Source organism: Leptonychotes weddellii, chromosome 10 (assembly GCF_054177405.1).
Source record: "Leptonychotes weddellii isolate Sample4059 chromosome 10, ASM5417740v2, whole genome shotgun sequence".
Classification (NCBI taxonomy): domain Eukaryota; kingdom Metazoa; phylum Chordata; class Mammalia; order Carnivora; family Phocidae; genus Leptonychotes; species Leptonychotes weddellii.
In genome coordinates this window covers 33022325-33036026 of record NC_138378.1, presented here as the reverse complement: position 1 = coordinate 33036026, position 13702 = coordinate 33022325, and the positions used below count along the sequence as shown (strand labels likewise).

General features: G+C 39.0%; 1 long non-coding RNA gene across 1 annotated transcript in view; it reads left to right on the top strand.

The window, feature by feature from the left end:
• Positions 1-1805: 1805 nt before the first annotated feature.
• Positions 1806-13702, top strand: part of LOC145723840 (uncharacterized) — an 87480-nt gene continuing 75583 nt past the window's right edge. Inside the window, exon 1 of the long non-coding RNA XR_014149167.1 lies at positions 1806-2000. This is a non-coding gene — a long non-coding RNA (uncharacterized LOC145723840). The remainder of the gene's footprint in view (positions 2001-13702) is intronic.

The window sequence follows — 13702 nt, the reverse complement described above, 5'->3', positions numbered from 1 at the left end:
TTGTCATTTAAATGCTAACTTCAGTTCCATTCTTTGCTGCAAGGAAGCGCTTATTCATTAATTGGAAAGAAAAGGAAAGAACCCACAGCTGCCCAAGTCGTTAAACTAAACACTTTCTGTTTTCAACATCATCTGCCAAAAATAATGTCTGACCTTATGAGAGGAAAAAAGATAAATACATTTGGAGATTTGAGAAAAATCACTTCATTTTAACATTACATTATTTTTTTATGAGAGAAAAAGAAAAAGCCAAAGAAATGTTGGCATTATGTGTGTGAATCACAAACACATGTATTAAAATATAAAATGTTTCCTTATCTCAGCTCCTGAGTTCTGCCTTAGCCAAAGATAGTTTCTCCTGGAAGATGTGTAAAGACCCTTGAGTTTCTAGAAAACTCTAAAGTGAATGTGTCAGTACCCTTAATAGGACTCTGATGGTTCTCTAAAAGTTACAACTACTTCCTTAAATTACTATTTTTTACTTTAGCAAGAACATAGTTTATGCATTAAAAAAGACGTGATTTCAAATTCTTTCTTAAACAATAGCTTTCTTCTTTTTGCTTTGTAACAACTACAAAGGAAAAACAATTTTGAAATTCTATTAAAACAAATTTTTTTAGTATATATTAAAGACACAGCTACTTCATATTGATTTAATTAGCTAATACATACTGATTGCATACAGGGTTCTACCTGAAAATAAAAATAAAAACTATAAAAGTCCTCCATTTGTATCTAATTGGTCAGCAGTTTGTTCAACAATAGAATATTTTGGCTCCTTAGAAGTAAAATTGCCAATTGTGTCTTCTTCCCTGGCTATTTCAGTGGCAAGCAGTTATTCCTTACAATTCAACTTCATTTTCCTCTTCTTTGGTTCTCAGAGCATGGAACTGATCTGGTCACAACCTCTGTAGGATAACACTAATAAAATGTTTCCTAAGCAGAAGTAGATAAAGTTTTTATTTACGTTCTTCCATGGCATTTTAAAAACTTCTGTTTTCCTAGAATAATGTATTCCAATATTGTCACATTTCCAAATTCTTCTCATCCTCTAATTTTAGCTCAAAAGCCATTTTCTCTCGGCAGCTTCTCTTGGCCACCTGTTCCTTCCCCCACGCCAGCGTGACTTCTCTCTCGTTCATTGTTACAACATGAACTTTAAAAATGCTTGTTGCATAGCTCTAACTTTCTCTTATAATTTTTGGCTCTGTTTCATTATGTGTATGTTCGTAATCTATCACACACTTTGGGAGAGGCAGAGCACCTGTTTCATGTGTTTCCCTATTCTCCTTTCTATTCAGCAAAGTTCATCATATAAAGGAAGCGCTCCATATATGGGTGAAGAACAAACATATTTATAGTACTCACGATGTATTTTTATTTTACGTATACCAATACACTGGGGATAAGATCAGGTTAGATGTCAATGTTTTCAATTAAAACTGTAACATTTCATGTAGTCTTAATATTCTGTATTTCTCAGGTTAAAAAAAAAAGGACACGAAAGTTAGGGAGACAAAGGGAAAGTAAGTTCAGGATACACAAAGAAAAAAAGGAAACTCCTAAATGCTGTAAACCTCAATCATGTTTTGTTTGTTTGAAATTTCCTACTCCATAGTAACAGGAAAAGGACTAGAACCCAGAGTCCTTTAGAGATAGAATCACTTCCCGGTAAATATAAGAATGTACCCTCAACTTCTTTAGAATAGTTTTTAATGAGTAATGAATGTCCTTGAAAGAATACACTGCAGTTTGTTTTAAGCACAACTGAAATATAAATAAAAACAAATGTGTTGTATTCCTTCTGCCTTTTTTTTTTTTTGTCCTTTTATTAGGAGAAAGGGAGATGTGGAATGTCGGGAATTGTTTATAAAATTAGCACACATTGCTCCCATGAACATGGAAAACATCTGACCCACGGCTGCCCCAGTTTGTTCAACATCGTGGATACACTATGGATGGCTGTTCTTCTACAGCCTCTGCTGGAGACAAAACTCTGGGTAAGCAAAGTTGGACGGTTTTCAAAACTGTCATCCTTAGTAGATTTACAGACACAAAGAGCTGTCACTAAATTTAGTCAGTGACCCTGAACTTGGAATAATCTGGAGCTGGTACTCTCAGCCAGGGCTGTACTAAAGTCTAAGGAGCAATTAGGGGCAAATAACAAGATTGGATTCTGACATGCGGGGTGAAAAGTGAGTAGAAAAGAATTGAAATGCTGATTGGGTAAAGTTAGAGAATTTATATCCAACTAAAGAATGATTTCTTCTTTGCTAAACAGTCATAGAGCTACTGGGCAGGGTCAGCTGCCAGCAACGTTATTATAATCAGTGCTTCTCAATCTTGGGTGTGCATAAAAATTACCCGAGGATCAAGTGTGCAACAGTGATTCAACTCTATACATGATTCTGTGCTCACAAGTGTGCTACCATCTGTCACCACACAATACCGCTGTGTTTCCCTTCGCTGTACCCTTTTATTCCTGTGACTTATTCATTCCATAACCGGAAGCCATTGTAACACCTCATGTTAACTATACTCAAATAAAATAAAATGAAAATGTAAAGAAATGATGGAAGGGAATAAGATACATACATTTAAAGGGGGAAAAAAAGACATATCTTGTGTTGATGTACTTCTCAGCATTTGTTTGGGAAAGTCTTTACATTTTTATTTCTCAAACAGAACTTTGCAAGGTTAAGAAAAATTTACCTGAGGATCTCATTAAAATGCAGGTTCTGGCCTGGGGCCTGAGATTCCACATTTCTAACTGGCTCCCAGGTAATAACGATGTTACTGGTCCTCAAAACACACTCTGATCAAATACAAAATTACCCCATTTAAAGTGCACAATTCAGTGGTTTTTAGTATATTCACATGGTTGTGTAACCATCACCACTACCTAAGTCCAGAACATTTCATCACCCCAAAAGGAAACTCTGTACATTTTAGCTATCACCCTCTCTCATTCCCACTTCCTCAGCCTGGCAACCTACTTTCTAGGTTTTCTTTCTAAAGCAAAAGTCTATTTACTTTCTTTATGGATTTGCCTATTCTGTATATTTCATACAAATGTAATCATACAAAATGTAATATTTTATATCTGGCTTCTTTCCTTTAGCATACTATTTTCAGGGTTCATCCTGTTTTGTAGCATGAATCAGTGCTTCATTCTTTTTTATGGCTAAATAATATTCTATTGTAAGGATCTACCAGATTTCATCTATCTATTCATCTGTGAGGGACATTTGGATTGTTTCTACTTTTTGGCAATTATGAATAATGCTGCCACTAACATTCTTATACAAGTTCTTACATGAATGTACGTTTTCAGTTCTCTTGAGTATATACCTAGGAATGCAATATGGTTGGATCATATGGTAACTCTATGTTTCAATTTTTGAGGAATTGTCAAACTGTTTTCCAAAGTGACTGAACCATTTTACCTTCCATTGAGCAGTTCATGAAGGTACCAATTTCTCTACATCCTTGCTAACACTTGAACAAATATTAATACATTATGATTAACTAAAGTCTGTACTGCATTCACATTTCCTTAGTTTTCACCCAATGTCTTTTTTTGTGTTCTAAAATCTTATCCAGGATACTACATTATATTGGTCATATTTCCTCAGGCTACTTTCTGCTCTAACAGTTTCTTGAACTTCCTTGTTTTTGAGGAGTACTGGTCAGCTATATTGTAAGATGCCCTTCTATTGGGATTTGTCTAATAATTTTCTGATGATAAGGATGAAGTTATGGGTTGGGGATGTAAATCACAGAGATAGATCATCACATCATATCAAGGGTACATACAATGACCATATTTATCACTATTGATGTTGACCTTGATCATTTGGTTAAGGCAGAGTTTTTCAGGTTCTCTATAGTAAAGTTATTCCTTTTTTAAAAAAATATATTAGTAAGGACCCATGGATATTTATTTTATACTTTGGGTTATAATCTAGTACTATTTTATTGTGTTTTGCCCAAATTATTTCAAGTTTAACCATTGAAGATTCCTTCAGGTTGACACACTCTCCTTAATGTGAGGTTTGTTGTTGTTTTGAGCACATCTTTACTTTCTAGCACTACAGAATATCTAGGCTCATCTTGTATATTCCCCTCCTTAGTTGTAGAATTAGACACTTCTCCAAGGAGCCCTGGCTCCTTTTATTGTATAATGGTATTTGAAAACAAGATCTGGGCATTATGTTGTTTATTTGGGATCTTTCTTATTTCTTAATGTAGGCCTTTATTGCTATGACCTTCCTTCTTAGAACTGTTTTTACTGCATCCTGTAATTTTTGTAAGTTGTATTTCCATTTTCATTTGTCTCTAGACATTTTCTTATTTCTCTTTTGATTTCTTCTTTGGCCCACTGTTTGTTCAGTAGCATGTTTAAGTCCCCTCCTCTTATTGTATTCCTGTCTATTTCTCCCCTAAGGTCTGTTAATATTACATATTTATATATTTAGGTGCTCTTAGGTTGAGTGCATAAATATTTATGAAATTATTTCCTATTGCTTGACCCCTTTAGTACTATGGATTTTATTCCAAGCGTGATGGGAAGCTGATAGCAGATTGTATTTTCCAAAGCTGGCAACAAATATATCACCTATCCATGTGCTCTTCCAGCATGTGAACTTGCCCCTCCCCCATCAGGAGGGGGAATCAAATTTCCCATCCCTTGATTCTGGGTTGCCTTTGACTGCTTCAGTGAATACAGTATGGAGGAAGTGATGCTGTATGATTTCAGGAGTGCTTATACAAACATCCCCAAGTCTCTTGTACTATATAAGGGAGCCAAGCTACATGGAGAGACTATGAGCAGGTGCTTTGGTCAGTAGTCTAATGTTCATGTCACACCAGCTCAAATGAGTGAATGAGTGTTCCTATAATTCCAACCACCAGACATCAAATCACTCCAGCCTTTGGGTTTTTCCATTTGAAACTCAAGACAACACAAAACAATCCATTCCCTTTGTACCCTGTCTGATTTTCTGACTCACAGAATCTTTGAGCATAATAAAATGGTTGTTTCAAGCCGCTAGGTTTGAGGGTAGTTTGCTATGTAGCAATAGTAACTAGAACAGAGCCATTGGAGGCATTTGACTTAGAAAGTGATATGATTGTACTTATATTTTAAGGCTTTTGACTTAGAAAGTGCTATGATGGTACTATTTTAAGAGGACCACACTGACTGTTCTATGGAGATCAGGCTATAACAAAGCAAAATGGAAATGGGGAGACAAATTAGGAGCCTGTTATAGTTGCCCAGAAGAGAAATGATGGTAGCTTGGGTAGGGTATTATTGGTACAAGAGAGAAGATATGGTAGGGTTCTGAATACGGCCTGAAGATGAGGCCTACAGGACTTTGCAGATGGAGCAGGCAAGAGGCACAAGAAAAACAAGTCATGGATGGCTCTAAGGATTCTGGACTGAGCAACTGGGTGATAATAGAGGCATTTCAATAAGGTTAGTAGTGTTGAGAGATACTTATATGTGCCTGCAGCTTAGGGTAAAAGTAGAACTGGAAAAATAAAATTGAGACATCACAACATAAATGATACTTAAAACTGTATCTTTTGAATAGCATAATTTAAGGACTAATTACAGTTAGAAAAAAAAAAAGATGTATTTAGACTGAGCCCCACATGCTCTCAAAAGGAAATGGAAGAGCAGACATCAAAGGAGATAACAAAGTAGGAGGAAAACCAAGAGATTGCAGTGTCCCAGAAGCCATGTGAAGAAAATGATTTACAGAGCCCTGAATCATGGAGTGATTCAACTGCTGCTCATAGATCCAGTAAGTTAGGAAAGAGAATTGACCATCGTATTTGACAACCTGGAAGTCATGGATGATGTTGACAAGAGTGATTTAGTGGATTGGCAGGGATCAGGGCCTGAATAAGAGCAAGGAAGTAGAGATGAAAAGTGTAGGTAACTTTTAGAGGGCAAAAAGAAAATGGTAGTGTAGTTGAAGAGAGATAGGGAGTTAAAAAAGCTTTCATTGACATTGAAAGATGGTACAGCATGTTGGAGAATGTTTGTACACTGCTAAAAATGGTTTAATAGAAAAGGTTTAATAGAAAATTGGTGGGGCTCCTGGGTGGCTCAGTCGTTAAGCATCTGCCTTCAGCTCAGGTCATGATCCCAGGGTCCTGGGATCGAGTCCCACGTCGGGCTCCCTGCTCAGCGGGAAGCCTGCTTCTCCCTCTCCCACTCCCCCTGCTTGTGTTCCCTCTCTGGCTGTGTCTCTCTCTGTCAAATAAATAAATAAAATCTTAAAAAAAAAAAAAGAAAGAAAATTGGTGATGCAGGACAGGGATAAATACCTGGAAGAGCAAGATCCTTAGGTGGGAAGTAGTGATTAGTTTAGGTGTCCATGTGGAGCATAGACAAGGAAAACCTCTTCCAGTAGAGGAGACAGAACCCATAGGTTCTGAGCAGAAAGGTTGTAAATTGGATATTGTGGAAGATGGAGGTTCTCTTTGACTGATTGTTTGTTTGTTTTTCTCAGTGAAGTAAGAAATAACCTGGTGCTGGGCATGAGAAAACTGGGGAGGTGTGAATAGTTATCTCAAGAAAAAAATAACAACTTTACTAGGGAATTGTAGAGTTTGGGCATCAATTAAGTAGTACTCAAGGTCAGTGTTCATGAATATAAGGTGAGATCATTATAAAGTGAGCAGGGATTTTTCTCTGTTCATTTTTAAATTTTTTTGAGAGTGAGTTCAGTGAATTTAGGCTTTTTTTTTTTTAAAGTGATTTCAGTAGAGGAAGAGAGAGATTAGAGTTGAGGTGGGATGGGTTATGTATTACTGTTCCCAATTCTCACTTTATCCAGTAAATAGGATTGTACATCTACACTCCTTAACATGTGACTTGCAGTGCTTGCCACTAACCACCATCTCATTGACCTTGGGTCTGACAATGTGACTTGTTTTAGCCAATGCAGAATGGGAGCAGATGTCAGGCTAGCAGACTTGAAACATGGCTTGCGTGATTTGACTGGTTCTGTTGAGTTCTTGCCAACGCTGTGAGGAAAGCCTGCTCTAGGCAACTGCCGTTCTAGAATGAGGACATGTGGTCCACAAGTTTATGACTTGATGCAGAGCTGCCTCAGCTGCCCTGCAGATGCATGATTCAGAAATCTGCATCTATAGACTCCTCTTATCAGCCACTGGGACTTTGCATCATTTGTAGGATTATTTCAGCAGAATTCTTATTAATACATGAGAATGTGATCATGCATATGATAATATGAAGGTGTTATCATAATGATGAATGGAATCTAAGCCAGAGGAGGAAGAAAGTGAAGCATAAAGGAGGAGATAAACAGTGACAAGGTGGGAGAGTAAGCAGACTGGAAGTCACATTTCTATAATGTTGAGGGAATCAGGCTTTTAAAAAGAGAAGTAGGAAGATAGGGGGTAGTGGTGAGAGAATAGGGTGCTTACACTTGAGATTCGGAGGAGGTGAAGTTATTGGTAATGTCAAAGAAATGGCAAGGTCCAGAGATGACCATGGTAATGTGTGGCTGAAGTAGGGTGAGGGCAAGGGGCAGCTTATGGTGGATGAAGAGAACAAAGTTCTGGGAGGTCAGGGGGATTGGATAAATCAGCTATGTGGCCATTGAAATGACCAAGAATGATGACTGGAATCCTTTGGAGCTCTGGAAGTAAAGAGGTTGTTAAAAAAACTTTAATAAATGAGAAAATTTCCAATAGACCTGTCAATGGCAGCAACAAGGAGAGATAGCCAGCTGGTGTAGCCTAATGGCAAGAGATTCTAAGAAGATGGAGTTGTTTAGGGAGAAGGAAAGACCAATTATTTGGAAACAGTGATAAGGAGTAAGTTTCTTCTAAATTTAGTAGTAAATGGAGTGAGAATCAAACAATTACAGCTAGTACTTGGGATGGCTGCAGGGAGTCATATCCTTAGGGGAAGACTAAGGTTCCAATTAGAGTCAAGTGGGAAAGGGTTCATTTCAGAAAGAAGATGAAGATATTGGGAGTTCTGCTGACAGTGCACCATATGAGTTCAAGATGATGGAGAGGATGAGTGTGAGGGGTCAAGAAGGGGTTATATTGGGTTAGATCAGAGGATAAACAGGGTTAGTTAAATATGAGAGCCGTGGACATGTAGGATAACTGGTATACCTTTGGTGACTAGAGGAAAAGAGGAAACATGGCACGATGGGATTATTTCCAACATCTTTAGGGGCTGGTCTCTCAGGCAGCTTTTAGTGGGGAGTGAAGAGTGACTTGCCAGGTATTAAGGAGGATTTGCGGGGTCTCCTTAAATCCTCTTGTATATGTTGTTGAGGCAGGGGGCAGGTGGACTTACCAGGATCTCTTGGCTTTCTGGCAACACATCTGAAATTATTCAAAATATGTCTGCACCAATCCTCACTTAAGCTCTGTGTTCACTTCTCTGTTCTGCCTCCTATTTCCATCTTGACTCTCACTTCTGCTATCTTTGAGAATTTACATTTTTTTTTTTTTTAATACTCTGGTCAAAGAAATGTCCTCAGGACAGGATCGGAAGATCAGATATTATTAGTTGTTGCTGTTATTCTGTTATTATGACAAATTATCAAATACTTATTAACATTTAGTGACCATTTACTGTAGGTCATGCATGGTGCTTACTGCTCCACTTAAACCATCTCATTTCCCTCACTACTCGATGAGATGGGAAATAAGGATTGCTCTCATTTTACAACAGAGGAAATTGAAGCTTTGAAGACTGAAACCACTTATCCAGGGTCACTCATTGGGCATGAGGCTGAATGATGATTCACATCTGGGATGTGGGCTCTGAATCCTGAGTGATTCATTTGTCCAGTGTGTGACTGATTGCTCAGTGGAAGTCTGTGGGTGAGGCTGAACAGGTTTGGGCCTTAGTAGCAGTGGCAGGCTAGTCTTTCCTCTCTCTTGTCCTAGCATGCCACTGATCTTTTTCACACTAGATTTGTTTTTAAGTGGCTCAACTTGTGGTGGCTTCCCCTGCATAGGTATCTTTCTTCTTTGAACCAAATGGTCTACTTCCTCTTGGTCACAGCATCGGCAAAATGCTTTGCACACAACAGATGCTTAAAACGATATGTTGGTTGCGTGAGTTAAGAATTAACCATGTGTCTGTTTAAGTCCTCAAATTAGGCATATATTAAAATGAACTGGGGAGTTTTAAAAAAACAGTCCCAATGCTCAAGTCATACCCTGGACTGATTAACATCACTGAACCTTGGGCCAGATGTCAGTATTTTCAAAGCTCACCAGAGGATTTCACTGGGCCACCCAGGTTATGAATTACAACTCTGTGGGAGGAAGGTCCTAATATTTGTTGGTTCTGCTTAAGATATACTTATATTTCTGTGATATGGGATTCGGGATGCAAGAAGGAAGCGTTGGTATCAGAAGACCTGGAATCAATGACGGCCTTTCTCTCTCTCCATACTGCATCCTAGAGCAAAGCTGTCATGTAAAAGGCTGTTTATTCAATTTGGTGTATCTTCTCTCTTCTCACTTGTGTTTGCTACTTTCCTCCAGTTTCTGCATCTAGCTTTCACTTGATTTGCATCCAGTTCTGCCTCTGCTGAAATGAGCTTATTTGACTGCTTAGTAGACACAGCAATCACTCCCAAGAATTGCATTTGAAAGCAGAATGAAATCTTCATAATTTGCACTATCCCAAGATGCATTCATCCTAATGGAGGTGACTGGGTCATTTAGGCTGAATTTGAGAAGCATTCTTGGCTTTGTGTTCTGAGTCCTTCTAAGCCACCTGGCAGTTAGTGACTCTCTTCTGGCAGTGTTAGCTGATGTAAGCTGACATGGAGCCTTGAACAAAAAAGGAACCAAAGTCAACCTTTGCCATTAGTATTCTCAGGTGTTTGTCCAAGGGAAACGAGAAAAAAGAATCTGTATTTATAATTTGTGAAAAGGAATCTTAAGCACAGGTGGTAGAAAAACACTCAACCAAATATTGGGGGATTTATTTCTTTGCTACCTTGAGCTTTATTTAACTCTTTATAGGCCTTTGATAGGTGGATTGCAAAAACTTGCCATAATGATGTACCCTTCCCTGTAGCCACATTACTTGCAAGACTGTGGGGCTCCCCCCATCAGAAATGGAGTCCATTTCCCCACCCCTTGAGTCTAGGATGGCCATGTGACCTGCTAAAACCAATACAATTCAGAAGATGGGACCCTGTGTCAGTTCTGAACTTCCCTTCAGGAGGCCTTATACACTTCTGCTCTCCTTTCTTAGAATCTTGAGCTGCCTGCTTGATGAGAAGCCACATAGCAGAGACCACAGTTGTCCCAACTCAGGCCATTCTATTTTTTTTTTATTTTTATTTATTCATGAGAGACAGAGAGAGAGAGAGAGGCAGAGGGAGAAGCAGGCTCCCAAGGAGCAGGGAGCCTGATGCGGGACTCAATCGCAGGACCCTGGGATCATGACCTGAGCTGAAGGCAGACGCTTAACGATCTGAGCCACCCAGGCGCCCCCAACTCAGGCCATTCTAGAGCAGCCAGCCTGTGGACCCCAAATACACAAGAGGGCCCAGCTCTACCCAGCAGAGCATCTACGTGACCCTGTTTAAATGTGTGGCTCCAAGCAAGATGCCCAGAATCAATATCTTATTATTTTAAGCCATTGTGTTTTGGGGGTTGTTTGTTACACAGCAATAGTTAATTGAGAATAGCCTCACCAATATCATCTTTAAAGGAAGAACTGATGGGTTGATTTCCTAGGCACTATAATTTTAACTGAGGCTGTGCACAATAATCACCTGTGGATGTCAGTCCGGCAGCTCTGTCACTATTCCAGATCCACTGAAGCAGGGTTGGCTGGGCCCTAACGTCTGTATTCTCATAAAGTTTACAGATGGCTCCAATGTACAGCTACAGTGAACAAACTCCTTCAAAGTTCTTTTCTGACACTAAATGTGTCCAATTCTCCCACAGGAGGCCCCCTTTTAGGGTTGCAACTCATCATAAGAAGTAAATGCTCAGATAAAGTCAGACTCACATTAGGTCATCCTAAGAACAAAAGGACCCAGACTCTATAGTGAAACTCTGAAAAGGCAAACAGCAATAATCCCTTGGCCTTGAGCTTGTTTACCAGCCTCTTCTTTTCTCTTGAATATCTCTGTCTTGGCCAGAAATTATTTTCTTATAAGAAACAGGCACTCTGAATCAGTAAGGGAATTTATTACGGAGATTGAAGGAATTCTCTCCGGATACATGACAGGAAACACAACCCAGCTTTACCAGGCATGGACTTGGAAATGAATGGCATAAGGAACCAAGAATGCCTCGGTTGCTCTTGCACACTCTCTCCTTCTCCTTGCCTGTCCCGCCACAAGAATTCCCTGATTCTCCTGTGAATATCCTTCATTCTCCTTTCTTCCTTTTCATACACTGTACTGAGTAGCTCCCTAAAAAGAAGAATCCTGGAATTTACCTGACCTTCCAATTGCATATAGCTTCATGTCTTTGTATCGTAATTACAAACTGCTAGGAAGAGGACTCTGGTCCAGTTTCAATCAGAGGTCCAAACCAGGTCAAACCACTTACAACAGGAGGGGGGAGGGAGGTACCATGTTTCATGGGGCTGCCCTTTCCGGGGCTGAGTATGGATTCACAAAAAAGGAAAAGTGTGGAATTGGGGGGAAATGATTCCTGAATATAGTAAGTGACTTTTCTGAAACAGTCTATCATGTTTACATTTGCTCATCAGGTCAACACATGTAGAAACACATTGACCAAGTTTCTGAAATACTTAAATTTGTTTATACCAAATCACTGTTAAATACTATTGCATGCATATGTTTTTACAGTTTTCATTATAATTTAAGTTTTTGTAAAAGAGGGAAATACTATTTATGTCGAATGTGTAGGTAGTGCTTCCCAGTTGTCAGAATACAAATTTAACACTTTGCTTTACTCATTTTTGGCGCAGACTTGAATTTATGCTTTCCCCCTATAGAGGATGTGGGGAATCATTTTTAAAATGACCAAAAAATAAACAGAAACCTTCAAGAATAAATTTACTAGCAATCTGGTTAATCTGTTTCATGGTTTTATTCCTGGGGCAAGGCATATGTGCTCCATTAAAGAGAGGATTTGGCTGATAAATTTGGAAGGCAGAGAAATGATTGCTATTTTGCTACATTTATTTGAAATGCCGTTTTTAAAAAATGAATCCAGGTATACAGCACCACACAGTCATTTCATTTAAGTTCAAGACATAAGAAATCTTGTATTCAAAATTAAGTAAAATGGAATTCATTTTTCTTCTCTAGTTTGGTAAATGTTTTAGGAAATCGCATTGAAATATGTGGGCAGAACAGTCAGAAGGCTAAAGCCAAGTGGTCCTAGTGACCTGAAGTGGTGGTAGGAGTAAGAGAGAGAAAATCGGACAGATGTGAAAAATATTTCTAAGGTGGGATTGACAGGTCTTGCTGATGGGTTCGATGAGGAGGCATGGTAGATTGATCACAAACATGACCCTGATCCTTTGCTCTCCTTGCATCCACCCGCTTTGCCATGTAACCGTGAAGTGTCCTCTGCCTGTCTCTGGACTTGACCATGTACCTGTTGGCTTTGGCCAATAGGACAGTAGTGCCAGTGCAGAGGTTCCAAGTTTATGGCTCAAGAGGCCTTGCTCTTCCTTATGTCTCTGTCATCTCCATGAGGAGAGGCCTGAAGTAGCCTCCTGGAATGTGACAGATACACATAGCAGACCAGAAATGCCCAGTCAGCCCAGTTGAGTATGGTCTAGGTCAATGGACAGCCAGTGGGCACAGCCAAGTGAGCAAGCCGAGTGCCCAGCCAAAAGACGCAGAGAAGATCCCCTGACCCCTGACACGTGAGTAATAAATGCTGATGTATTATGCCGCTGAGGTTTTGTGATTTTTTTTTTTTGTTACGTAGCATTATTGTGGTAATAGATAACTGAAATAGGAGCAAGGGAGAAAAATATGTGGAACACAGTCATCCATATACATTACTATGATAGCAGAGTTTCATATATTATAATAATACAACATTTGAGAGAATAGGAAATAGGATAAGTACATTTTTATGGGAGGAAGTTGTTACCCTGAAATATTCCTAACACATGGTAAATAATCAGTCAACATTTTTCAAAGGTTGGATTGATAAAAGTGTTGGTCCTTAGTGGTGAATGATACTAAAAAAGAAAATTTCAAAGGCACAGTTTAGATTTTTCACTTATTTTTCATAGTCTATCACATGCTTACTGTCAAAACTTTTTTTATGTGTTCAATCAACCATAATTCTAAAAAGGAAGGTGGAAAATCATATAGCATGGCAGTGCATGAGGGAAAAAAAGTAAATTAAGCTGGCCAACTCCTCTGATTAGAGTGTTTCCTGTTTCCTTGAATTTTTTTGTTAGTTTCGACCCTATTTTTGCCCTGGCTCACCAGAGTGTCATGGAGAGAAAGATACAATTTATGGCAGGCACAAAGCAGTTCCCAGCAGCGACACTGTTAGTTCAAAGTTGCATCTCCTCAAAGAGGATGAAAGAAGAATTTGAACAAAAAGTCCATTCCTGGGGTTTGACTTTGGAAGGGAAGCAGTTATGGACGAGGCTGCTTAAATGCAGTCCTGATCTCTGTTTATTGATGGGCATTGAGTTCTCACACTTAATTGTGGCTAGTAA